Source organism: Bidens hawaiensis, unplaced genomic scaffold, assembly GCF_021521415.1.
Source record: "Bidens hawaiensis isolate Kalapana, Puna unplaced genomic scaffold, B.hawaiensis_p1.1 tig00007800_1, whole genome shotgun sequence".
In the NCBI taxonomy this organism is placed as follows: Eukaryota; Viridiplantae; Streptophyta; class Magnoliopsida; order Asterales; family Asteraceae; genus Bidens; species Bidens hawaiensis.
In genome coordinates, this window is record NW_027491541.1 from 346,416 (window position 1) to 363,291 (window position 16,876).

Consider the following 16,876-nt stretch of genomic DNA (forward strand, 5'->3'; position numbering starts at 1 on the left):
ATATCCTAATAATGTTTATAATTCTAATAGTTTTGTCTATACCTTTACTCACATCGTATCCATACATAGCGTTATTATCAGGCTTCATGCTCACTTTTACATTAAATGTTTCGTCGATCGTGAAGAACGTTTTATCAGTAAGTTTTTCATGGATCAATTTTTTTATGCATCATGTTGCCATTTAACTTTACTTTCACACTTTTACAAGGTGTCCATCATAACTGGCACGCTCTTGCTGCAAAATAAAGCTGTGGTAATATTAGTTCTTCCAAAGCTATTTTCTTTATTTTTAAAACATTTGCAGGCTCATAAGTTATTAATATTGTATACATAAATAACAGGATTCACATCAAAGAGGTGCAGCCAATGGTATAGCCATGACTTTGCAGTCGTTTTGCAAAGCCATTGGTCCAGCTTGTGGTGGAGCACTGTGAGTACTCATCTATTTAATACTCTCATATTTACATACCGTATTATCAAATTAGACCCAAATCAAATCAAATCAAATTATATCTAACTTTTCTATGTTTGTAGTTTGTCATGGTCCCAAAAGAGACAAAATGCTACATTTCTTCTTGGTATGTACTTTTTACTCGGTTTATTATTCTCTTCACATGAAAATGCTATTTTTTGTGTCATATACATCAACCCTAATAGGATATAGTTGAAATAGTGTAACATGAACACGACACGTTTAACCCACTTATCAAAACAAGTTAACTGCTGGCGACTAGTACACATGGTATAAACAATTGTAAATGTGTTACACGTGTCAACATAAACATGACCAATTTAATCAAACAGGTTTAACAAATTGACCCAAAGACACCTTGTTTATTAAACAAGTTAGATGTAAAGTAATTTTGTTTATATTTTATTAATTTATTAATTTCAGGCGACCAGATGATATTTTTTTTACTGAATGTGATTGAAGGAATTGGAGTTCTACTGACTTTTAAGCCATTTTTAATCTCAAACCATTACTAGTTGAACCCAAAAATATATATACACAAAAAGATGTCTTCCTATAGGAATCCAAGGGTTGTATGTTTTGGGTGCTCTAATCGCCAAAAATAACATCTTTTATGCTGACTTTATATAAAGTCAAACATACAGGTCTTCTAGCTTTGTGTTGTATTATATTAATTATGTTTAAGTTGTGGTTCTCAACTTGTTATGCATTTTGTCATAGGCTTAATCGGGTTTTAAGTGTACAAATCTCAAATCATTTTTCTCAAAAAAGTATTCTTCTATTATTCCTGGTTCATTTCTTTTATTTTATTGAGTCTTCTTTACTTCGCATACTAACAACAATTGTAGCAAATGCGAAATACATATGTAAAGTGTTTACCGTAAAGTAAAACAAGCATCAGTTTTAGAGACCGTAATAAATTTCAATCCTCTTTTTCTTCTTCCCCCACACCCCAAAAAAATGTAATGTAAAATGTTAAATCAAAACAGATGCATGGCAATGTTGTATTTGTTGGATCAATTTAATTAATAAGAGAAGTAGTAGAATGATTGGGACACTTTCATTGAATAATCAAAAAGCCTTAAATAGGCAAACATATTGTTATGCCCCATTTTGTTCTATAGTCTTTTGTATTTGTTTATTTTATTTACGATGTATCTTGTTAGCTTGTCGGTTTCTGTTGTATGCTGGGACCCGAGACCTTGTAATATTGAGACCTTGTAATATTTTTTGTGTCATATACACCATTGTGTCTTTTCTCTTATCATTGTGTTTTTTCGTCATTGTGTCTTTCAACTCATCATTATGTTTTTTTAAATACTAATAACACCATTTTATAATAATAATATGAAAAAATAATGATAAAATTACAACAAATTATCTAATACATAAAACACAATGATTAATACATGTTACACAATAACTTGAAACGTAAAACACAATGGTAAAGATGTATAACACAATGACCTAAACGTAAGACACAATGGTGAATACGTATAACAAAATGGTCTAAGACGTAAGACACAATGGTGAATATATATAACACAATGACTTGAAATGTAAAACACAATGGAAACAATATATTAGACAATGACATAATGAATAACAAAAAAACCATAATTAAAAAACCCATTAATTTTTTTTATTTTAAATAACAATATGATACTCATATTAAAGATAAAAAACGCTTATTATTATGGTGACTTTTTTTTAAAAAAATATTGTCATATAAAAAAGTTATGGACATTTTAAAATGATGAGGTGGATTGCATGTGCCTTGCACGTGAAGAGAGAAAGTCAACAAAGGTGAGTTATTACATTCATACCCTTTCCATCAATTTTTATTTATTAAATTAATCTCAGCCATTCAAATATCTATACATACTATTAAAGCAAGGAGCAATTTTCACATGTCATCATTCTAGGGTATCCACATAGGATGCCACATCATTACCTTGTTACCATTACCTTTCTTAAGCATGCCAACTTATCCACTAACCTATATTTAAACCATAACATTTCTTAATTCTTTACCATATTCAACATTTTCTCTCTTTCACCTATTAATATATTCCGGCGAATATCATTCAATATTTGTATCAATTTTCCGGTAAGTTTGTATTTTATAATAAACTTCCTATGGTTTATCTATTTTTTCCGGCAACCTTATTTTTTTCCGGTTGTTGTTTCTGCTAACCTTTTTATGTTTATTCTTATTGTTAACTGATTTTATTAAAATCAGTTTAGGTTGTAAATCATAAACGGCCATGAAGGTGATATGTGAACGTTTTACGTTTTTTCGGTAAGTATTTCCGGCAAGATTTTCCGTTACATTTTTTCCGGCTATGTTTTATACCTATAACAATGGTTGTTTTACATTATTTCAGGTTATTTACCCGTTTAATTTGCTGAGGATTTCATTTTAGTTTGTTAATCAAAATCTTATATCCATTGTTACGTTTTTCCGGTAAGTATTTCCGGTAACATGATCCGTATATCAATATTAATATTCTTTTTTATTATTTCAGGTAACATTTTCCGGTGAGTGTCACAGCTTATACAATTTTTTTTCTGGTAACATCTTTAAATTTCGTTTTTTCGTTAACACCTTTAAAATTTTCCTGTTATTAGTTATAATTAAAATAATCCATAATATCAATATTAATATTTTTTTTATTATTTCAGGTAATTGCCGACTCATATAATTTAATTTCACGGAATGACTATGAGTTTATAGTATGTATAGATTTTAATTTTAATGTTGATGTATATTTTATTTTTTTAATTTGTTAATATTCATGTATATTCATCTTATTGTGTTTATAAAAAATAAAATACCATTGTATATCGGAAATCCGAGATAAGTTTGATCTATATTTTTTTCCGGTGTGTTTTAATCTATTTGCGATTAATTATCTCATTAATACCATTTATTTTATTTGACTTTCCTTATTGTTTTAAATAACTTCATTAACTTCATTTTATAGATGTTTAAACAAACCGATTTTAAAGTTAATTTGAATTATTTCAAATTAATTATTTTATAGTCAACGTCAATATTAATTAATTATTTTTATAATAATAATAAATTAATTAAAATTTTTTATTGTTAGTTCAAATATTATATGAATTATCTCATTAATACCATTTATTTTGTTTGACTTTTCTTATTGTTTATGTAAATCATTAACATAAATATTGTAATTTAATTATCTTATTAAATAATTTTATATTCTTTGATTTTCCTTAATTTATAAACAAACCGATTTTAAAGTTAATTTGAATTATTCAAATTAATTTTTTATAGTCAACGTGAATATTAATTAACTATTTTTATAATAACAATAAATTAATTAAAATGTTTTATTGTTAGTTCAAATATTATATAAATTATCTCATTAATACGATTTATTTTGTTTGACTTTCCTTATTGTTTTAAATAGCTTAATTAACATAAACTAGGTTATTAACCCGTGTACTACACGAGTGGAAATATAAAAATCGTCAATTAAATTCAATTAAAACCGTCAATTACTTTTTGGATATACTACGTCTATACACACTACTTAAAATATATATACTATATTTAAAATGAACTGGTGGGAATAACGAAGTCATAGGAAGACTTATATTAGTATTAAGGCAATTAATATACTACTTTGTAATAGATTGATTAGTAGATGTATAAGATTACGAATGAGTTTTGATTTATTACATAAGAGTTATAATAGAATAAAACTTATTATGGTAATGCAATAACATGTGAAACACCTGTGCATAGCAAGAAAGTTGTTTAGTAATGTGCTAAAATTGCAAAAATGTTTAGAAAGTTGACGTAAAATTAACCATATGGAATCACTTATTATGTTCCGGTAATAAACTAAAAACAACAAAAAAAATTGATTGCCATCCCTAAACTCAACTCATGGTTCGAAACTAAACCTATATATTGTAAAAAAAAAGATTTGTAATAACTACAACAACGTTTTAAGAAAGTTGGGCATTTATTTTTTTTATTTTCAAATTATTGTTGACATCAATAGAAGTTCACACATTCCCATATTCAAAACCCATGATTCACCATAAATCTCACACAATCCTTCCTACATCATCAATAAACTATACAACACAATATATATATATATATATATATATATACATCAACGTCGGTTGGTCTATCATTAACGTCAGTTTTTCGGTTGACCAAATAATCATTTCGAACCCTGCAGGGTTGCACCTAAGCTTATTAAGAGATATGCAGCCACAAACAATCTCTTCAGATTTCATAAAACATGCTTATATTATTTCTATACAACAAATTAAGTCCAAGAAATTTTTAGCATACATTGAATAATCAGATATAGTTAAACACAAGAAATTACACTGTTGTCACAAAAAAGTCAAAAGAGTCTCTGATCAACAAAGGAAGACACATAAGACACACAAAGAAACCAATAACACCTTTTGTCATCTTTGTGATTATCATTTCAAGACCCTCTTGTACACGTAAATAAATCAACGGTTAGGCACGAAAATGGAAACATAAAATAAAAAACTAAAAAATCAATGATAATAAGTACATCTAGAAAATTTTCAAAGTGCATCAGTGGCACGACTATTGAACCGAAATATTTTCTAATAATAATAGCTTTTGACCCGCTTGGTTTGACAAACCATTTTGATACTCCTTTTTAAAAACCAGTTTCGACCTAAACTCATTCTTAAGTACCTAAGGATTTTCATGGGCTTTCAATGACAATGTATAATAACAAAATAGAATAACAAATAACAACCATATTATTCTTAAACTTTTACTTATTTTAAAAAAATGGTGAATTTAAATATTGAATTCAAAACCCCTTCATGGCGTAAACATCAACATTCAACATTTTAAACAAAGATTTGTGACTTTGCATGAAAGTTGGCTATGATCTATTTCCTTTTTTCGTTAATACTGCATAGAAATTTGACTTCAAGCAAAGCTGTATAAAACAAACCAATTATGAAACCATTTTAAAATGATCCGTTCTGACCCAAATTCATTTTGCTCAAATCCTTTATTAACCAGAACCCGTTCTACACTGAAACTCATTTTAATTCATGCTTGGCCGGTTTACACCTCTATAATCAAGCATTATAAATGAAGTAATTCCGACTACATTGAAAACAAAATGACATGAACTAATTTTATTAACGCCACTAAAATTAAGCAATAACTGAAGTTATTCTAACTACATTTAAAACAAACATGGTTATATTCATACAAGTCTAATTTCGATTGCAGTTATCATTATAGAGCTATCGTTTCCCTAAAAGACGACATCCTATTATATGACTCCAGCTCCTCACATTCATTAGAATTTGTATTAAATATGTGCCATGTTGCAGGTCCTGAAAGGCTGAAATGGCTACAAGTGAAACACAAAACAGTTTCTTTAATCAGTATTTCGAAGCATTCGAAACTGAATAACTATACATATTTTAACATAGCATGCTTTAATCGTCACTTGTAAATTTACTTAACTTCAGTTTTTTTATTTTTTCTTTACAAAAAGGTTGGCTTCGTTGTAATCTTAAGATAAATGATACAAAATCAAATAATTTTGTTGCTTTATATAATGAAAAATACAACTTGAGACTTTGAGTCAACTGCCGCATGTTGTAGTGCATCTTATTAACCATGGCAGTGTTGTACGATCCAAACCCTACAATAACATTATCAAAATCTGAATCCGTTTATGCTTGTCTAAAATTATTAGATCATTATCTCAATGGAAGAATCTAAATTCCCAATTTAAAAAACCTGCCTAATTTAACGTTCAAAATCTCAATCAGAATAAAAGATGAGGGCTATAATCACATTATGAAGAAATAAAAAGATTCAATTAAAGATAAAAGCATTAGACTCTTAATTATGTTGAAATTCTAAAATAAGTGACTCGGAGTAAAGCCATACCTCATCCTTATTTAGAGTAAAATCATAAACATGCAAATAACACGAGCAATTAACTGGATTAAATTCGACAACAAAAACGCTTCTCAAACCTGGTTAAAAACCAAAACTCAAACCTGGTTAGAAGTTTGAAATTTATTTTTAATGCCAGCTGTCCCGTTTGTCACTTGTGTGATTCTCTGCCTAAATATAAAACATAGTTTATTATAGAAGACCTGGAAAAAAAAAGCACATTACGTTTATGATAACACACATCACCAAGCAAAAAAAACACAAGAAACTGAGTCAAACATGGCCCATGTACAGAAATGATTTACCGGAATACCTATGAGACACCACGGGTATTGACGTCTTTCGGCGCCTTCCTCGAGTGATTATAAATAGGCAGATGACACCTCTAAAAAATAGAACAAAATTATTTTTGTTAACCTTCTTAAATATAGAAGTGATTTTAAAAGTATTTAAGTTTATCATCATTATATGTAATTTGGAATTAATCCAATTCAAAAACAGTTATAATTATATTTACAGAATGTATGTGATTTGTAAAACATATGGCCGAGATTTAAGCCACAACATTAAAAACGTTGAAAACTTACCGTCTTTCTTAAATATATATTTAAAAAATAAAACAATAAGATAAAAAGTATAATTAGATGTTTCAAAATATATAAAGTTAATTGATTAAGTGTATAAAGTTTAAAAAACGTTGAAAAGTTATTATCTTTCTTAATTTTAATGTTGGTGTTATATTATTTGTTTATGTTAATGTAATAACATATAACATATAAGTTCTAATTATTATGAACTATAAGGTGAACATATGCATATTATGAACATAACCCAACTAACAGACTGAACTACGAAGACATAATATAATGAGCTACTTAAAATTGAAACTGAAAACATATAATCATCTGATTAATAAAAAACGTAACAATAAAACTAAGGATGCTGGTGAGAGGAAGGATGCGCAAGCTTCGGTGGATAATACTTCAGTCCCTGTGTCTTCTGAAGGTCGTTCGTTTCGTGATACGTTGGTTGGAAAGGAAAAGGAAGATAGGTTGTTTAATGTGGTTTTGGATGATGACTTCTCTGGGAATGCTTACTGGAATGGGTTGGGATTGGTAGGCACAACTAAAGATTTACCGGCTTTGACGTCTCTAAAGGAGTGGTTAGTATCAGTGAGACTACCGAATGTTCGTATTCGTTATGTGGGAGGTTTATCGGTGGTATTAGTGTTTGATGACAAGGAGGGTATGTTGGAGTTTTTGAGTACATAGGAGGTTTGGGATTCAGTGTTTATTTCCTTGGTGTTATGGGAAGGACAAAGATTACCATATGATAGAATCGCTTGGCTTAAGGTATTTGGGTTGCCCCTTTGCTTATTTGATTCCAGTGTTGTTGACAAGGTTGGGTCTATGTTTGGGAGGGTGGTACAATCGGCTCAAATTAATGAAGACCTTGAAGATTACTCGTATGCCATGGTAGGCGTTTTATGTAACATGATGAAAAGAATTAACCAAGTTTGTAGTTTGAGTTGGAGAAATGAGTTATTATCTATCCTAGTTGAGGAAGAGGTTGGCGAGTGGCTTCCAGACTGCATTGGTTCGGAGGGGGAGGGCCCATTAGACGATGTGGTGCAAGGGAAGAGGACAGTGGAGTGGCATAGAGATGTGGAGAATTCTGTTGTGGATGATGGGTTGAATTTAAACACGAATTTGAACAAGTCTCAGCCGGTTGTTCAAGAGGAGACGGTGACTAAAGGTCATGATCCTCTAGATGCGGATGGGCTAGATTTTTGTATGCCAGATGTTTTGGAGTGCTCGGGTACTAAGAAAAAGAAAAGAGGTAGCTTTAGGAAGAAGAATCGGTTGGATAAGTCGCCTTCTCCAACGGGTCTTGAACGGCCTAAGAAACGGTCTAGGGAAGGTGACGATCCTTATGATATTGATCGTTTTATTTTTACGGTTCAAGGTGCTCACTTAGCCGATAAAGAGGATGGTGGTACAAGTAGCGGGGATTCTGTGGTTGGTTCTGTTGAAGTGGGTAGGGAGTTTGTGACTAGCGAAGATCAAGTGGTGGGAGGTGGGATGGATGCGCTTGAAGAGACAAATGCTACATTGGCGTTGGGTCATACCTTGGGGGCGGTAAACATAGATAGGTATCAACAGTCTGTTTTGAGTATGGTAAGCGAAGAAGGCTTTCAACGTGTTTCGTCATGAATTGTTTATCCTGGAATATTAGAGGGCTGGGTTCGACTTGTAAAGGTAACTGGTTAAAAAATTTAAAAGTGACGAATGAGGTTGGTTTTATTATGATACAGGAGACGCAGTTTCAGTCGTTTGATGGTGTGAATGTGAGTAGGTTTTGGGGTCCTAGAGAATATGATTTTGACATCGTTGATGCTGTTGGTCGGTCCGGGGGCTTATTTTCGGTTTGGGATCCTAAGATTTTCATGAAGACGTCTGTGATTAAGCGAAGGTTTATGCTAGTAGTTTCGGGGTACTTGAAAAATGATGGTCAAAAGGTGTTGTTTGTGAACATGTACTGCCTGCAAAAGTTAGTGGACAAACGTGTGGTTTGGAATGACATCAAAGCGTTGATTTCGGATGACGACGAGATGTGGATTGTGGCGGGGGATTTCAATAGTGTTAGAGATCGGTTGGAACGTCGAAACTCTAAGTTTCATGAAGGTGCGACTAAAGAGTTCAACGACTCTGTAGACGAGACTGGGTTAACGGAGTATTCGCTTCGTGGTCGACGGTTCACTTTTCTTTCGGTCACCAAACTTAGTCGTATTGACCTTATCTTTGTATCGTAGTCATTTATGAACAAGTGGAGTAATGCGGAATATAGAGTTTTGGATAAGGTTGAATCGGATCATTTTCCGTTGTTATTGAAGATAGAATCAACAAATTTCGGTGCCAAACCGTTTCGTTTTTACAATTCGTGGCTGAATAGAGAGGGGTTGGATAAGGTTGTGGATGACTCGTGGAACAGTGTCGAATTGGAAGGGCAGGCCGATGTGAAATTCATGCGCAAGTTAAGGCTGTTGAGGAATAATATCAAGTCTTGGAATATTAGAATGTCTGCTGTTGAGAAAGAGGAGGAACTAGGCTTGAGGGCTGATATAAAGGAGCTAGAAGAGGCTTTAGAGATCCGGGAATCATCAGAGGTGGAAGTGTGGGTTCTAGTAGAGGCTAACAAGAGATTGAGAGAATTGGAATCTTTTAAAACTCGGGACCTGAAACAAAAAGCTAGAGTACAGTGGGCGAAGGAAGGGGATGCCAATTCTTCTTTTTTTCATGGAGTTATTAACTCGCGTCGGGTGTCTAATTCTATCCCGGGTTTGGTTATTAATGGTGAATGGGTGACGAGGCCACAAGCGATTAAAAAAGAGGTGTACCGGTTTTTTAAGTCGAAGTTTGTGGAAGAAATTCAATATCGGCCTTCCCTCATGGTTGTTGACATTAACACTCTTGATCCTGTGGAGGCGGATGGGTTGATTGCTCCGTTCCTAGAAAAAGAAATTAAGGATGCGGTTTGGGACTGTGGGAGTGATAAAGCGCCGGGGCCCGACTTTCGTTTTATTAAAAAATATTGGTCCATGTTTGCAGGTGATTTTGTGCAGATTTTTAAAGAGTTTTCTGAGACGGGAGTTATTAGTAGAGGAGCGGGTTCTTCGTTCATCACATTGGTGCCAAAAACAAAGGATCCGGTGGATTTAGGAGAGTATCGTCCGATTAACTTGATTGGTGTAGTCAGCAAAGTGATTTTTAAAGCTCTAGCTAATCGGATAAGAAAGGTGATGGATGGGCTTATATCAGAGACGCAATCGGCTTTTATAGCGGGGAGGTATATTCTTGATGGCCCTCTTATTATTAGTTATCTTATTTCATGGGCTACTAGAGTTGGGAAGGAATTGTTTATGTTCAAGATTGATTTTGTCAAAGCTTACGATAACATCAATTGGGAGTTCTTGATTTCTATCATGAGACAGATGAGATTTCCTGAGGTCTGGTGTAAATGGATTAAGGGTGTTTTGGCGTCAGCCAGGTCCTCTGTGCTAATGAACGGTTCTCCGACGTATGAATTTGCTTGTGAGAAGGGTATGAGACAAGGCGATCCTATCTCCCCATTTTTATTTATTATTGTTATGGAGGCTCTTGAAGGGATGATGAGAAAGGCGTGTGAGGTGGGATCGTTTTCTGGTATTCGACTTCCGAATAATGGGTTAGTTCTCTCTCATTTACTCTATGCGGACGACGCGATGATTATGGGCGAATGGTCGAGTAGTAATTTTGACACGCTACGGCGTTTGCTTAGAGTGTTTCACTTATGTTTGGGCCTTCGAATTAATATTAATAAGTCTATTCTGTTTGGTGTGGGGAAAGGGATGGATGAGGTTAGTGATATGGCGCGCACCCTGGGATGTTCCTCTGGGGCTACTCCGTTTAACTATCTTGGTATCGTTGTGGGGGCGAACATGGGTAGGATAAATAATTGGGACCCCGTGATCAAAGTATTTAAGAACAGGCTATCTAAGTGGAAGTCTAAGGTGCTTTCGATAGGTGGTCGGTTGGTGTTGATTAAATCGGTCTTGGAAAGTTTACCGTCTTACTACTTCGCTTTGTATAAGGCGCCGAATGCGGTCATCTTGAAACTGGAATCTTTGGTCAAAAGATTTCTGTGGGGCGGTGACGAGGATACTAGAAAAGTTCATTGGGTGGCGTGGGACAAGGTTACTACTTCTAAGAAATATGGGGGGTTGGGTATTTGCCGTTTGGGAGAGAGCAACGATGCGTTTTTATTAAAGTGGCTTTGGCGTTATAGAGTGGAAGAAGATTATTTGTGGAGACGGGTCATTGATGCTATTCATGGGTCTACGCGACAGTGGGGGACGTATCCTTGTAAAACTTGTATTTCGGGTACGTGGTCTAGATTGGTTAAGAGTTGCGCAAAGATTAAAGTGGGTGACTCTAGTGGGAGTAATATGATTCGGGGTTTGGTAGGCAATGGTTCGTCTATTAGATTTTGGTTAGACCCTTGGGTGGTTAATGTTCCTCTGAAGCACCTTTTTCCAAGTCTGTTTCGTCTTGAAGTAAATAAGTGGTGTCATGTTGCTGGAAAAATTGGGGATCATGGTCTGGGTGTATGGAACTGGAGGACGTATCCATCTTCGGCCCACGAATTAAACGAACTCATTGATTGCCACTCTTTATTAGTGGGCCAACACACCATTAATACAAGGGATAAATGGTTTGGTTTGATACCGACCCAGTTGACTTTTCAGTCCATGAGGCCAAAATATGGATTAGCAAGTATCGAGTGGGGGAGCAGAGGGATAACATTGAATTTAATTGGTGTAAGTGGGTGCCTTTAAAGTGTAATGTTTTTATGTGGAGGGTTCTATTAGATAGAATCCCTACTAAAGAGGCGTTGCGAAGAAGGAATATTATCCTCGGTGAGAGTAATTGTGATTTTTGCAGTGAACAGGTTGAGACAGTGGAGCACGTGTTTACCGTTTGTGGTCTGGCGACTGGTGTGTGGCAGGGCATTGCAAACTGGCTTCGGTTACCTCCGAATTTTCTCTTTTCCATTAAAGACTTGCTCGAAGTGGTTAAGTGCTCGGGTTGGTCGAAAAGTAGGAAAGAGATTTTATATGGGATTGTTGTGGTGACTTGTTGGAGGATTTGAAAAGCTAGGAACGAGAGGATTTTTACTCACAAGAATAGGAATGTCGTAGAGTTAGTGGCGGATGTCAAATCGTTGAGTTATCTTTGGTTTTGTAGTAGGGGGAAATCGGGGGGAGTGGATTGGAAGGGTTGGAAATATTTTTCTTTTGATGTTTTGTAAAGTTTGACTTAGGGGGATTTCCGCCTTGGGAGTTCTCCGGTTGTTGTGTTTTTAATGAAGTTCGCCTTTCAAGAAGAAAAAAAAATCTAAAAGATGAATTCTCAAAGCATCAAGGACATGTAATGCTATAGGCTCACCGGCCAATTAAACAAAGGTTAACATATATAAAATAAAAATTAGTTTGAGCATTTGATCGAACACTTAGAGTGCATTGAAAAAATAATACATGTTCTTACTTAAAACAAATTATGGATGTGACAGATTAGTGGTAGTGTAGATTATATTGATTTTTTTTGAGTTACATGTCACATAAGAATATTCATCAGATCATATAATAATATAATAGCGATAACAGAAATTAATAATATTAACTTGTAAAGATGAAGAACCACATTATTGAAGAACCACATAAATTAAGGCAGACGAGGAATAAGTGAATACATTTCAACCTTAAAACCTAAAGCTAAAATCAAAAGAAAGTTTTCTCACATATATAATAACCCTAAAATCAAAATATAGGAAATTAGAGAAGTGTAATTTATTTTGAAACTTAAAGTTAAATGGTTATATTAATTATTAGTAGTTTATTTTCTTTTTAATTTATTTAATTGTTAAGAAAATTAGAGAAGTGTAAGATATATTTGGAAATAAAGGGAATTGGCCAATAGAGAAGGGCCATGTGGAGGCAATCTTATTTGTTTTAATAGTATAGTAGGATATTGTGATTTAGTTATCCCATTAAAACATTTTGTATTCTTTGACTTTCCTTAAATTATAAACAAGCCGATTTTAAAGTTAATTTGAATTATTTCAAATTAATTATTTTATAGTCAACGTGAATATTAATTAATTATTTTTATAATAACAATAAATTAATTAAAATGTTATGTTATTAGTTTAAATATTAAAGTTTAAACGTTAATATTAAAGTAAATAAGGAAATATGTAAATCATTAGACAAATTAAGGTAATTCGTTTGAATATTAAATTTAAATACATTAAATTAATTACTTCTTGGTAATTAAGATAATCCATATATATTAAATAATAATCTTAAATTTGTTTAAATTAAGGTAATCAATATATTTTTGGTATATAACCATACTTCTTGGTACAAATTACAAATTATTTACTTTATAGTCAAAGTGAATATTAATTAATTAGTTTTATAATAACAATAATTTTTTTTGGTATACAACCATACTTCGTGGTACAAATTACCAATTACAAGTTGATTACTTTATAGTTAACGTGAATATTAATTAATTATTTTTATAATAACAATAAATTTTTTTGGTATATAATCATACTTTGTGGTACAAATTACAAATTACAAATTACAAATATTTTGGTACAAATGTTATACCTTTACTTCAAGTATTAAACTTAAAACGTTATTATTAAAGTAAATAAGTAAATTTAGATAAGTCGTTTGAAAATAAGTAAATATGTAAATAATTAGACGAAATAAGGTAAGTCATTTGAAAATATTAAATTTAATTCGAAAAATAAGTATCCATATATTTTTGGTATATGTTGACTAAAATAATTTAAAAACTATTATTCTTATATCTATATTTGGTATAAGTTAATTTGAAAATTTTTACCATAAATTTAGATAATAATAATATAACAAAAATTACTTAAAAAAACGTATATTAAAAACCATATTGATCATGAGTTTATAATATGTATTTATTTTAATTTTAATATTGATGTATATTTCATTCTGAATATTCATTTTAAATTTTTTTACATAAAAGAAAATATTATTGTATATCGTAGATCCGAGATTAGTTGATCTGTATTTTTTTTCCGGTGTGTGTTAATCTATTAGACATGAATTATCCCATTAATACAATTTATTTAGTTTGACTTTCCATATTTGTTTAAATAACCTAATTAACATGAATATTGTAATTTATATATTTTAATTATCCCATTAACACATTTTATATACTTTGACTTTCCTTAATTTATAAACAAACAGATTTTTAATTTAATTTGAATTATTTCAAAATAATTAATTGATAGTCAAAGTGAATAAGTTTATTTGCTATTCGAAAATATTCAACTTAATATTAAACTTAATTTTAATGTTTTTTGACTATCAAGTAAATAAGTTAATTTGTTATATTTTTTGTACAAGTTAATATAAAAATAACTTAATTTTTACAAACATAATTTTTTTTTCATATGATGTTATAATTGAATATCATATGATGTCATATAATGTAATAGGAACTCTAAATAAGTAAATAATTAGACGAATTAAGGTAAGTCATTTGAATATTAAAGTTAATTTGAAAAATAAGTATCCATATATATATTTTGGTATATGTTGACTAAAATAATTTGAAAATTATTATCCATATAGTTATTTTTTGTACAAGTTAATTTGAAAATATTTATTTAAAATATACATAATAATAAGTTGACTAAAACTAAAGAAAAATTACTTTTATTACCGTATTTTAATCAATTAAAAAAACGATATGATTTCTATTTATATTATAATATGTTTTAATTTACAAATTTATTTATCATTTCTATTTATAATATATTTTACATAATCGATAAATAAGTAAATAAGTAAATCACGAAATAATGATAATTAATCTTCCATAATAATGATTAGACTAAAATTAACATGGAATATATATATTTACATCTTATATTATAATAAAATATACCATTTATGGAAGATTAAAACTATAATATAAATAGACTTAATTACATTAAAAGGTAACAAAACAAAAACCAGTTAACAATTTCTAAAGCTACTAGTAAGTATTTCCAACAATTTCTAAATTTACACGTTAATATATATATATATATATATATATATCTAACTGAATATACAAATCCGATTGTTACAATTTCTACAATTTGACTTTCCGGATTAATATAGATTTTTTTCACAAACTTTAATATGTTGACCAAATCTCTATACCTTCTATAAATATAGATTATAGTTTTTCAAAATATATAATAACATTTTTATAAACTTTCTATAATACACGTCACCCACATTTAATATCATTAAATGTTAACCAATATTATTCATCAAAATATGTATTCAAATTAATATAAAATAATCACAAGTTTCTTAGTTTAGTAATCTTGACCAGTCAATTCTAAGTTACAATTTTGTTAATATTAACAAACCGAAATTCAAAATTATTTTCCAATCAATTTCAATTTTAAATCCAAAATTATAATCTCTACAACTACTACGAATTATTTCGTACTTTCATTTCAAAACAGAAACACATTGGAAACAAAATCTTATGAATCATTTTTTATGTTATAATTATAATATGTATGTTTATTTAAACTTTTGTAATTGTTTATAACATATGAATCCATTTTGTTTATAACATATTAATTGTACATTGGAGTTTTACTTTTAATTTCAAATAATGCAATTACCGTTTAATTAATATTCATCATGTAATACCTTGTAATTCATCTTAAATAATCCGTTCTTATAAATATAACATTTACAATTCGTTTTAATTTAAAACATATATGTATATTTTACGTTTTCTATAATTCCCGCTCATGTGTTACACGGGTCACTCACTAGGTTATTTAATTCAAAAGTGGATTTTTTTTCAAGATGGTAATTTAGTAACTATATATATATATATATATATATATATATGATGAATATCATTACAGAACTGTAAAATTATTTAAGAACTTGAAGGAACCCTTGAAAACTAACGTTTTATATAAAAAATTTGTATATTAATGTTCTTTGTGATTAGTTTTATCATTTTTATATCTATATCTATAATTACAATTTTAAAAATTAGTTTGTATATAAATCTTTGTTTTGTTTGACACCTATGTAAATTTGTTAGTACATAAATTTTACATACATGTAAACTTGTGATGAATATATGTAATCAAAAAAATTTATATAAAATATGATAAAACTACTCTTAAATAATGTTAATATATAAAAAAAATTAAAAAAATGTTTGGTTGTAAAGGGTTCCTAAGAGTTCTTAACTTTTTTAGAGTTCTTAAATGATACCAACCCTATATATATATATATATATATATATATATATATATATATATATATATATATATATATATAGCTTGACCTTTGTTAGAAATAATTCGAATTTGCAACAGCCAAGCAAATCCTAGAGACTCACAATATAAAGTTGATCATTCATTTCAAATTTCATATTGTTTTTAAGGAGATGAAGGTTGTGGGTTATAGTTTACTTTTAATTAGTAGTTCGGTACCATATTGTTATTTTGTATTATTAGATTATAAATATGTTTTGGTATATTGTTAGTTCAAATAGTAACTGGATTATTATGGATTTGAAACTCTGACCTAGGTTTGAACAAATTAAGCATATTTTTTATAAGTTCTTATGTTATTGTTTTATATTTTCAACTGTGTGTAACACGGGCTCTAATCTAGATATCAATAATAACGATTATATCAATAATAATCGTTCGCTTAAATATATTAAACTTTCATTTGTTCATTTTATATCAATAATAACCGTATTACCAAAGTTATCGTTATATTAAATAAAATTACTTAAAAAATTGACTTGTAT

General features: G+C 30.2%; 1 pseudogene; it reads left to right on the top strand.

The window, feature by feature from the left end:
• Nucleotides 1-1,035, top strand: part of LOC143636135 (protein ZINC INDUCED FACILITATOR-LIKE 1-like) — a 37,304-nt pseudogene extending 36,269 nt beyond the window's left edge.
• The last annotated feature ends 15,841 nt before the right edge of the window (nucleotides 1,036-16,876 follow it).